The following is a 12,354-nucleotide window of genomic DNA, read 5'->3' on the forward strand; positions in this document are numbered from 1 at the left end:
AGGGCAAAAAAGTCAACCTCAGTTATATACCTGTGTTCTTTCAACTATGCTAACTATAGTCAAATACATGGTTTTGTTAGATAATTCTCCCTTTTCCTAGATATTTTGCTAAGACTAAGGAATGATCATGTTTGAATCCTGGATGTTTAAGCCTCTAGCCCTGAACCAGCAGTGATCCAAAGGAATTATCTAGCAGTAAGAAGGAACACTTTTTTAAAAAATGTATTTTATTGATTTTAGAGAGGAAGGGAGAGGAAGAGAGCGATAGAAACATCAATGATGAGAGAATCATTGATTGACTGCCTCCCGAACACCCCCTATTGGGGATCGAGCCTGAAATCCAGGCATGTGCCCTTGGCCAGAACCGAACCTGGGACCCTTCAGTCTGCAGGCCAACGCTCTATCCATTGAGCCAAACCAGCTAGGGCAAGAAGGAACACTTTTAACAACAGCCTGCCTGGGAATCTAAACACCCCCACCCGTCCTCATTGATTTCTGCAACGGGAATAGAGCCCTCAATTTCTTTTGTGTCCTGCTACCATGTCCTTTTTTATGCTGTGGAAGTTCTAAGTTCATTGAGCAACCTTGTAACCAGTGTTTTGAACTCTGAATCTAGTAGATTGCCTGTCTCCATTTCTTTTTCCTCTGGAGTTTTGTTCTGTTCTTCCATTTGGGACATATTTCTTTGTCTCCTCATTTTGGCAGCCTCCCGGTGTTTGCTTCCATGTATTAAGTAGAGCTGCCATGTCTCTGGGGCTTGATAGAGTGGCCTAATGTAACAAGTGTTGTGTAGGACCTAGTGCCACAGCCTCCCTGATCACCCAAGCTGGGCACTCCAAGCGCTCCTCCTCCACCCCATGTGGGCTGTGTACGCCTTCCTATTGTAGTTGAGCTTTGACTACTGTTGGCACATCGATGGGAGGGGTTTACCCCCAGGCCAGTAGGCTGCAAGGATTGGTTGCAACCACTGACTACCAATCCCTGATCACCGTGCAGGATCAGCTGTGCAGGGACCACCCCATGGAGCAGGACTTATTTCAGCGGGGCTTTGGTGCCCACTGAGTACACCCCTTGAGTGTGTCACTTGAGGTGGTTGGGTGGTGCTTCGAAATGGTCTGAAGCTGTCTACTGGGTGTGCTGGGCCTCCGGAAGGTACAGGCCAATGTCAGTGCCACCTACTTTCTGCCTAAGGCAGTGGTTCTCAACCTTGGTTGCACATTAGAATCACCTGGGAATCTTTTTAAAATCCTGATTTCTGGGCCTCATCCTCCTGAAACTCTGTTTCTTTGTGATGGGGTGGGGCTACAACATGAGTAACAAAAGAAACTGAATGCCCTAGAGTGACCCAGCATGAGCTACAAAGTCATCTGCAGATGGCTGCTACCTGTTCTGGACTTAGAAGTGCCCAGGTGAGGTCAAGCTGTGAATCAAGGCCAGCTGCTGCTAGTGCTCGGTGTGAGGCCACTTTTCATGAAGTATGGGGCACAATGAGACCATGTGCTGCTCTTTTGAGAGATTTTAGAAAAGTCAAAGCATGAGCCAAGACAAGCCATTCCTATTTAAAAAAAAAAAAAGCCACTAGAAACAGCTTGGGTGGGCCCCACAGGTTGGGTTGGGCAGGCTCTCTAGAATCACTAGGGTGGGGCAAACAGTGTGAGCCTGGTGGATGCAGACTTAGATATGGTGCCTGCCTGCCAGCTCTGGGGGTCTCAGAAAAGGAACAATGGCCTCTGCCAGCACTTTTGTGTGACAGAAAGCCACCCCACCCCAGCTTTTACCCTGATAACAAATGATTCAGTTCCTCCCCTCATGTCCCAGCTGCCTTTCAAGCTGCTTGCCTCCGGAGCTAGAACACAGAGGGAGTAAATCAGAGTAAGTCCACGTGTGGGCCCTTTAAGAGGAACTGCCTTGGGCGCCAGCAGCCTTCTGTCTCACTCAGCCATAATCCCTGCTGATTTTTACAGCCAGACGTTATGGGGATTTCTCTTCCTGGCACTGGAACCCTGGGATCAGGGGCTGGTGTGAGGCTGGGATCCCTCACTCCTCAGAGGGACCTCTGCAGCCAAAATATCCCTCCTGATTATTACCCACCATACGTGTGGGACCAACCCATTCTGCGTCTCTGTCCCTCCTACCGGTCTCAATGTGGCTTCTTCTTTAAATCCCTAGTTGTAAGACTTCCACTGAGCTAGATTTCAGGTGTTCTGAATAGTGGTTATTACGTAGTTTAGCTGTAATTTTGATGTGGTTGTGGGAGGATGAGAGGAGTACATTTACCTACAGTCATCTTGATGGGAAGTCTCCTATCAATTGTCTTTTTGCATCAATAACATACCTTTGGAAAGACTTCCATTGCGCTAGATTTCAGGTGTTCTGAATAGTGGTTATTACGTAGTTTAGCTGTAATTTTGTTGTGGTTGTGGGAGGATGAGAGGACTACATTTACCTACAGTCATCTTGATTGGAAGTCTCCTATCTATTGTCTTTTTGCATCAATAACATACCTTTGGAATGTCAAAGTTATCTTTTCCAGACCCTCAGGACACAGCCATCACACCAGAACAGGAGGCCACAGAACCCCTCCTTGTTATCTTATTGTCTACACACCATCTTTGTGTTGTAATTGGTAACTATTGTGTACCTACCAATGTAAAAGAAGTATGTGTCTCTTTGTTTTACTTTTTATCCAATTTCAGAGATTTCCCTGCTTTGCTTTCTCCCACATCTCTAATCTACCAACAATGGACTTCATGTAACACCCCCCTCACCCCACTACCCGAAAGTCTCCTTTGATTCTAATGTATAAAATAAGCTGTAAGCCCCTGAGGCACCTGTTATTAATTAGTGACTTCTGCCAAAATATTCAGTTTAAATATATAGAAATATGGCTTACCCAGAACATTGAAAATTAAACATTTAGAGCCTCCAGGGGCATTCTTAAAAATAATAATGAGCTGTAATACTGCCATTACCTGGAGCATTTTCTCAATTCATTGAGATTTTGCTTCCTGGCAATTGTCATCAGTTTGGCTCAAGTAAACTCTTCTACAAGACTTTTTCTCAAGCTGGACTTTCTTTTGTGGACAGTCTCTAACTCTGATAAGAAACCATGATTAAGCAAAATCTTCTAATTGATTGCTGGGTGACTCTATTCCTAAGTGGCAACTGAACAACCTAGTCCTTAGCAATATGCACAAGTTACTTCTCCGTAGCCAAAACAATCACTATATCATGGATGTGTGGATCCAAAATTTCTAAAGTCAAGAACATATAGGTTTATAGCACTTTTTCCCCCACTTTTTTAAAATCCTCACTTGAGGATATTTTTCCATTGATTTTTAGAGAGAGTGGAAGGGATGGAGGAGAGGGAGAGAGAGAAATATCAACATGAAAGAGAGACATCCATTGGCTGCCTCCCACATGTACCCTGACTCAGGCTGGGAATCCAACCCATGATCTTTCAGTCAATGGGCTGATGCTCTAACCACTGAGAAAAACTGGCTAGGGCAGGTTTACAGCACTTTTAGTTATGATTTTATCTTATTTTGAGACCATGTTTTTCTAGCAAAAATGTAACTAACTTTATAATGGAAATATAGGATTCACTTGATTATAGGAAGACGTAATCACTATAATCACTGCATTCTGCTAAGATAGCATTATATGACCAGCTGGTGTGGCTCAGTTGGTTGAGCATTCACCAGGAGATTGCCCATTCAATTCCCAGGCAGGGCACATGCCCTGTTGCTGGCTTGATTCCCAGAAGGGGGCATGCAGGAGCAGCTGATCAATGTTTCTCTCTCATGGATGTTTCTATCTCTTGCTCCCTCTTCCTTCATCTCTTTGAAATCAATCAATTAAATAAATAAATAAATAAAATCAATTACAGCATTATATAAGCTATAATTTTTCACATATATAAGCTACAATTTTTCACATCAATTTCTTTCAAATGGGAATCAGGATATCACTAAAGGTATCAGCTGGCTAGCCAAACAAATAATTTATGAAAGAAAGCAGACATTCAAATTTACTGAGCATTTTCTATGTGTTATTGGGCTATATTTTCGATATGATATAATAAAAAGTATATTTGATCTTTGTTTCTGGTTCTTGGCACAAACCCTTGGGATTTCCTGAGTGATAGGAGTGTCTTTGGTTATTAATAAAGAGCCCCTTCTGAGCACACCAAGTTTATGCTAATGAGGCGACTTGGGTGGGGCCTCTAGATAACCTTAGATTGGGTGGGGCTGGTCACCACAGTGACCAAATGATTAGAAGGTTGGAACTTTCAGCCAGACCCAGGGACCTCTCATTTTGGCCTGTTTCACATAAATGAGGTTTCCAAATTGTACAGTTCTAATTGGCCTAAATCATGCAGTTATGAATGGTTGGTATAGATGCAAATGAGGATATTATTGGCATAGTTCTGACTGAACCGGGCAGGTCCCGGTCCCTTGGTAGAAAGACTAAAACCAGGGTTTCCCCGCTGTGGTGGACTCAGACAGCATAAACAAGTGGAGGGTGGGGGAGGCATTGTGTACAGAGTTCAGTCAAGACATTTGCTCTCAATAAACTTACATTTTAAGGAAAAGAATAAATAATAGCGTATACCAGGTTGTTATAAGTACTATAAAGAAAAATAAATTCAGGTCAGGGCTAGAATAACAAGGGGTGGGGAGTGGGTACCAGTTTATATAGGGTGGTCAGAGAAGACTTCTGACCAGGTGACACTGAGCAAAGATCTTAGAGGAAGTAAAAGATCCAGCCATGTAAGTATCTGGGGAGAAGTTTTCTAGCAGAAAGAGTATCAAGTACAAAGTCCCCAAGGCAAGAGCACTTGGTGTGATGGAGGAACAGAGAGGAAGCCAGTGTGACTAGAGAAAGAGAACAGAATGGCCAAAGAGGCAGAGGGGAGCTAGATTGTATAGGGCAGTGGTCGGAAAACCACGGCTCGCGAGCCACATGCGGCTCTTTGGCCCCGTGGCATGGGCCACGAAGTTTCAATCGCGCAGTACATGCGCGCCCGCACGTGGTATTTTGTGGAAGAGCCACACTCAAGGGACCAGTTTGCTGACCGCTAGTATAGGGCCTTATTAGCTAGTGCAAGGACTTTGGGTTTTAAATGAGAAGCCACTGGGTTTTGAGCAGAGTGTCATAATAACCAGAATTCAAACCCAAGACCAATTTCAATGGCTATATTCTTTGTACCATGTTATGTTATCAAAAGGCTAAGGCTTAAAGGAAATAGACTGTAGTGACACAGGGCTGGCCTCCATATCCCAGTGTTGCACTTAGCCCCACCTTGCCTATCTGATACCTCCCTAACTTAATAGCTCTCCACTCTAGATAGGCTAATGTCCTTGCTCTCTAACTAGCTCCTTTCCCAACTTCCTCCCACCTTTGAGAATATTCCTGTGTGCTCACCAGAGTCCAGCAGAGTGACACTCAGTGGGTATATAAGTAATTACTGATTAACTGAGGTAGCCTTCCTTTTGTATCATGACACTGTCTTTAAGGCAGAAGATATGAATGAACATGAGCTAGCAATGAGACCTGAACTCTAAACCAGACCTGACTAGGTATTAACTAGGTATGTGGCACCACTCAAGTCATTTCATGTGCTGGGTCTCTTTTCACCGACTGTACGTGACATTCAGGTTGAACTACCATATACTGCGTACTTACTATTTGCCATTGTACTTTTTATTTGTGTGGGTGGATTTGTTTTTCTCATGAAATCTTTACAACTCTGTGAGGATTAAATGATCTCTAAGTACTCCCACCACTGCTCAATGCTAAAATTCAGTAATAACAAAGAAGCTCTAAAAAAAATTTAAAAATTTAAAAAAGCTCTAGTCCCAGAATGATGCTGTGTAACCAAGGAATTATTCTGCAAGCCAGAATTTGGCTTAGAGAGGCTCTACCAATGTACAAATGGGACTGGGTTGATTATATGCTGCTGGAGAGCACGGACCACATTCTACTCATTTTTGTATTTGCATAACCACACACTCGCACACACATCCCTCTAGATGACACATAAAGGTAGATCTTACAAAAGTTGAAGGAAACATCTCCGACTGTATTTATAAAGTAGAGCACTCTCCTTAGAAACTATAGCGATGTGACAAAACATCAAGTTATTAATCATCTATCCAAACTTATTATCCTAGAGAACAATGGGAATTTTTATTTAGAAAATCCATTAAAAATCAATTGTTATTTCTGTATTCCCACCTGAGAACTTTTTTCATGTAGATTGTTTTTTACTTCTTTTGTTGAGCTTACCTGAATTTGTGTGTGTGTGTTGGGGGAAGGCAACGGAGTCAGGGAAGTATGGGAGAGGGAGACATTATAGGATCATTTGCTAGCTAAGCACCAGAATTAATCCCAGCCTCCATCAACTCCTTCTAAATTCCTAAATATGAAGAGATCTTCCTAGCCCGGCTGGCGTGGCTCAGTGGTTGAGTGTCAACCTATGAATATATTTTAAAGATATCTTCCTAAAAGTTTTTATCAAGATAAATATCACATGATCTTACTCATTTGTGGAATATAATGAACAACATAAACTGATCAACAAAAATAGAACCAGAGTCATAGAAGCATTGAACAGACTGTCCAACCTATGAGGGAAGGCGGGGGATGGGAGGTAAGAGATCAACCAAAGGACTTGTATGCATGCACATGAGCATAACCAATGGGCACAGGGATGTGCTGGGGGGTGGGGGCGGCCGGGGAGAAGTCAAGGGGGAAAACGGAGACTTATGTAATAAACAATAAAGAATTTAAACAATAAAGAATTTAAACAATAAAGAATTTAAATTAAAAAAAGTTTTTATCAAGATTCAAGTATCAGATACACCAAATTTCAAATGATAAGGACTGTAGTTTACTGGAACCTAAAGCAGCAGAATATTTTGCATACTGCCCTCCATAACCACCACCATCAGGGATTTATTCAAAAATAGTGTCGCAATGACCCATTTATTTTACATCTAAGAATTGTGTCCCTTAATAAACCTAAAGCACAAAAATAAATAGAATGTTTACATATACACTTCTTTTCACTTGAGTGTATTTAACATGTCAAAAAGTAAAGTGATACTTTTTGAAAAGATTTTTATCAAAATGAATTGAATCTAAAAGGCTTTTCTGCTCAACCTGGTTAATAAGAAAACTCTTTTCTAAGCATTCTAGTTCCATGTAAGCAATTTTGTTATTTATAAAACTACGTTTCACCCAGCTGGTGTGGCTCAGTGGTTGAGTATAGATCAGGGGTGGGCAAACTTTTTGACTGGAGGGCCACAATGGGTTCTTAAACTGGACCGGAGGGCCGGAACAAAAGCATGGATGGAGTGTTTGTGTGAACTAATATAAATTCAAAGTAAACATCATTACATTAAAGGGTACGGTCTTTTTTTTTCAATAGATTTATTCACTTCAAACAGGCCGGATCCGGCCCGCAGGCCGTAGTTTGCCCACGGCTGGTATAGACCTATGGACTAGGAGGTCACAGTACGATTCCTGGTTAGGGTATGTCCCCGGGTTGCAGGCTCTCGCTCCAGTGTGGGACATGCAGGAGGCAATGATCAATGATTCTCTCTCATCACTGATGTTTCTATCTCTCTCCCTTCCTTTTATTGAAATAAATAAAAAAAATATTTTAAAAAAACTAGGTTTCAATTTCTCCTATCACTGCATTTTTTTCTTTGTGCCTTTTCAGTTTTTAAAGGATGTCCTAGCTAAAACTTTTAAAAGACTACAGAGCGAATCAATTTATTTGACATTACAGCTAACATCCACACAGGAACTACTCTAAACTGAACACTCTTTATGTGCTGTTAGCTGGTATCAGCTTTAAGCAGAATCTGAATCTCCATCCAAATCAAATCAAAGTCTAGTCATATCAAAAGCATCATCTTCATTTGACAGACTCTAATGCTCTAATTTATAATTCAAAAAAACAAACAAATAAAATTCAACCAAAAACACATTACTTACAACAAATGAGAAAATGCTAGCCTATGAGGTGCTTATGAAAATGATGTCATTTTGTGTCTTATTCTGAAAATTAGGTTTACATTGTTTTTATATAGCTTCAGTGAAAATGACCTGACTTTTAAAAATTAACTATAAGCCCTGGCCAAATAGTTCAACTGGTTAGAGCATCGGCCCGACACACCAAGGTTGCAGATTCCATCCCTGGTCAGGGCACATACAAGAAGCAACCAATGAATGCATAAATAAGTGGAACAACAAACCGATATTTCTCTCTCCCTTCGTGTATATCTCTCTCTCTCGCTCTCAAATCTATAAATATTTTTTAAAGAAACCACTATATTATAATAGTAAAGCTCCAGACTAAACAGAAAATGAATACTAAATATCAAACGTATAATCTTCCATTTACCATACCAGTGATAGTATATGTAATGAGCAAAGACTAAATTATGACTGCCTATGTGTTATTCCTGGTTCCACCACTTTCTACTTCATGATCCTGAGCAAAAAAGTCCACTCCTCTGTGCCTCAGTTTCCTCACCTTAAAAATGAGAATGACAAGAGAACTTTCATGTGGTTGCTGTGAGAATGAAATGAGATAATGCGAAGCTAAATTTAGAACAGTGTCTGGCATGTAAAAGAACTCAATTAAAGATGGCTATTATTATCAAACTCAAGAATAAGAAAAATGTACTTGGCAATGGTAAAATCAACTAGGGACATATTGAGTGCCAATTATATACCCATTGCTGTGCCAGGAACTGTAGCTAACTGAAGAGAAACGTACAATGTATGGTCTCTCTATTCCCATAAAACGCACAGTGATCTCTCTAGTTGGAATGACAAGGTCAAAAAGCAAAAATTAATTAAAGAATTCAGAATATAAGCAAGCATGAAACTGTGAAAACAAACTGCCTGCAAATTCAAAGAAAAATAAAAGATAGCTAACCTAAACACTATGTTGCAGGTACTGTTTTAACCCCTTCCCCGGCAGAAACGTGTATACTCGTTTTCACAAAATGTTCTTTTTCAGTCGTCGACGAGTATACTAAGAAAATATGGTAAAAAAATATGGTTTATAGGAAGACGAGTTACAAACTGTTTTCATAACCAGCATCAAAAATACTATATAGAACCAAAATAAAAAAATTAGTCTGAAAAAGAAACGTTTTTAACAAAAAAATTGTTGGGGAAGGGGTTAAACGCATGACATTTAATCCTCATAGCCTTATGAGGTAGATATTATTATTAACTCCATTTAATAAATGAGAAAATTGAGGAAAAGAGAGGTAAAGTAACATATTACACAGCTTATAAGAAGCAGATCTAGGACTCAAGTCCAGGTGGCCTGACTCCTGAGCCTGCTCATCTAACTAATAAACTATAGTTGGGCAGGGAACTAAACCAAAAATAAAAAATACTCCCATTTACTGAATGGCTACTATGTGCCAGACACTATACTAAGCACTTTCAAACATCCCATTTTGACAGTACTATTCATTTTTAAAATGGGGTAACAGATAAAAAGGGGAAATAACCTGTTCAAGGTTAACAGTACACAGAGGAGCAGAGACTCAGTCACAGACCTACTGACCCTAAAGCTCATGCTTTCTGATTTCACTGTCAAAAGCAAAGGAAGGCTTAGTTAGCAAGTGGCAGGAGTTAAGTGCCACTAGCTATCCAATGTGTATAATTTGGGTAGCTAGTGAGGTAGGAAAAGATATTAAAGAAAGAAGAACAGAATGAGCAAAAGCTAGTGTTTAGGTATGATTAAGAAGGAAAGCCTGCCTACAGCAAAGGGTGTAGCGAAGTAGACAATATGGCTAATTTGAGTTAAGATGACAGAGAGGGTAAAAGCAAGGAGGAATGTTAAGATCTGATGCAGCAAAAATTCAGAGCCACTCAGCCGCTTGAGAAGGTGAGTGGTATAATGAAAACAGGATTTTAGATATACTGCAGATAGCATTATCAGGATGCGCTAGAACGGGAACAGAGACACTGAGAGAATGCCGTTGGAATACACATGCTGAGATCATGAAAACTTGAGAGGGTGGCAATAAAATAAAAAGCAAAGGGCAAATATGAAAATAACTTTGAAAGAAAAACCTACAGAGTTCCATGATAATCAGTTTTAAGAGTTCAACTGTTTTTTATTTTTTAGTAGACAAAATAATATCAATAAATTAGCAATATTAAAGAACAGAAATGCTGTTCTTTAACTTCTTCATAGATAACTTAGAGGCTATTATTATTTTTCCTATTTTTGCCTCAGCAATACCTGCTCAGACCCGTCATTCCACAACAGGCAGAATCAAGTATTCTTCTGTACCCCACACATACTAACAACAACCCTCTGTACCGAGCAGTCAACCTTAGCTGTACCTACAACAACCCACACAGTGGCCTCACAGTGACCTGCTGTATTTCAGGGTTGTTATAATATTAATATAATGCATGTAAAGAATGTTTCATACTGCCTGGCACCCAGTATATACCTAAATGTTAGTTAGTAATGTTATTAATGGTTGACTCCAATGTCCCTTGGGCCCAATTCCCAATCAACAGTTAAACCTTATCAATTCCATCACCAAGGAAACCTCTCCTATCCTTTCCCTCCTTTTTACTTTCACAGCCCCTGGTGTCTCTGATCCCAGTGTCTCCCTTCCAATTCAATTTACACATTCCTAAAGAATTAAATCCAACTCCCCCTAATTCAGCACTTCAAGCCCTCCTGTTTGGACCCCAACTTACCTTTCCAATCCCATTCTCCACTACTTTCTGAAGTCCATCACTCTAGCCGAACTAAATCACTTTACTTTTTTCTATATACAACTCATGCTTTCCCACTACCATGACTTACTCATTTTATTCTTTCCTGGGATGCTCTTCCGCTCTTTACTGTCAAAAGTTCAAATCCACCCTGACCGGTTTGGCTCAGTGGATAGAGCAACGGCCTGCGGACTCAGGGGTCCCGGGTTCGATTCCGGTCAAGGGCATGTAACTTGGTTGTGGGCATATACCCAGTGGGGAGTGTGCAGGAGGCAGTTGATCGATGTTTCTCTCTCATCGATGTTTCTAACTCTCTATCCCTCTCCCTTCCTCTCTGTAAAGAATCAATAAAATAAGTTCAAATCCTTTCCATCCCTTTCCAGACCTAGCTCAAATGCCATAATGCCTTCCTACACCATTCCCAACTGAAAAAGATCTCTCTCCCCCCGGAATACCTACATAATGTTATTTATACCTCTTCTAAAATTGTGATCCCTTTCAACCTTATATTTCAGTTATGTACTCCATAGAAACCCTTTTGAAAGGATCCATGCCAGTTCCTATAGTATTTAACACACAGCCTCATGCTCAAACGTAGAATGATTTCAGACATTAAAATGAGATTTTGCTCCAACAGAAAACTTACATCGTTGAACCAGAATTTTCTGATCTAACCTGTATTACAGCTCCCTCACGAACAAAAATTGCAACACAAAGTACTTTATTTCCTAGCCAGTGGTCATGTTAATTTTTTTTTTTAATGCCTGGATTAAACAGGCCACTTACTCTTCTTTCCATTTTCAAATCACCCAGTCTCAATCCCTTCCCATCGAAAATTTCCCACTTCTCAAATTGTACACTGTGTATTTAAATTTTTTTTCTGTGTATTTAAATTTAAAAGCAAAGTGATAGACTGTTCTTTAATACCGAAAATAACTGTAACTCAGGACCAACTAGTTCTGCCTAATACAGTACAGCCAAGCTCCCCAAAACACAACAAACAACAAGGCTGATGATCACCATTTTCCAAGTAAAGTTGCTGCTGCTGACCTCCTATTGATAAAGCTCTGAGCTGATTTCCAGGCACAAGAAATGGCCAGTATTTGACTCACTCAGATAGTCTCCCTCAGACCCTACTTGTGGGGACGTTGTTTTAAGACGAACAATGACATTCTGAAATCCACCGCCGGCTCTACCGTGTCTTACTTAGGTGATTGTGGCCAAGTCCCTGAGCTGCTCTATGTATCTATCGGGTTTGTAAACAACTGCCTCATAGGCTTGAAATACAAATGTATATGCAAACCTTTTGCTACAAAAGGCAGATGTCAACTGAAATGTTTTCGGTGAATTCTCTTCGTTAAAACAGAAGTCATCTTACTCCTCAAATACAAGTCACTGTATCTGATGTCCAAATTCATTAAAGGAAGAACTGTTTTAAGACACCCAAACACAAGCACTCTCCACTTCCCTTAATTGAAAGCTGCTGATTTCCAAGGAGCCGGAACTGAGCAGAATGTAAATTTAAAGTCTAAATCAGTAAACAACAACCGATGCAAACTGATCAAAGAGGAAAGAGAG

At 40.5% G+C, this 12,354-nt stretch overlaps 1 protein-coding gene across 1 annotated transcript in view; it reads right to left on the reverse strand.

The window, feature by feature from the left end:
- STX12 (syntaxin 12) overlaps nt 1-12,354 on the reverse strand; it is a 32,135-nt gene that overhangs the window by 19,125 nt on the left and 656 nt on the right. The gene's annotated exons all lie outside the window — the stretch shown is intronic.

This window comes from Myotis davidii, unplaced genomic scaffold, assembly GCF_000327345.1.
Source record: "Myotis davidii unplaced genomic scaffold, ASM32734v1 scaffold149, whole genome shotgun sequence".
In the NCBI taxonomy this organism is placed as follows: Eukaryota; Metazoa; Chordata; class Mammalia; order Chiroptera; family Vespertilionidae; genus Myotis; species Myotis davidii.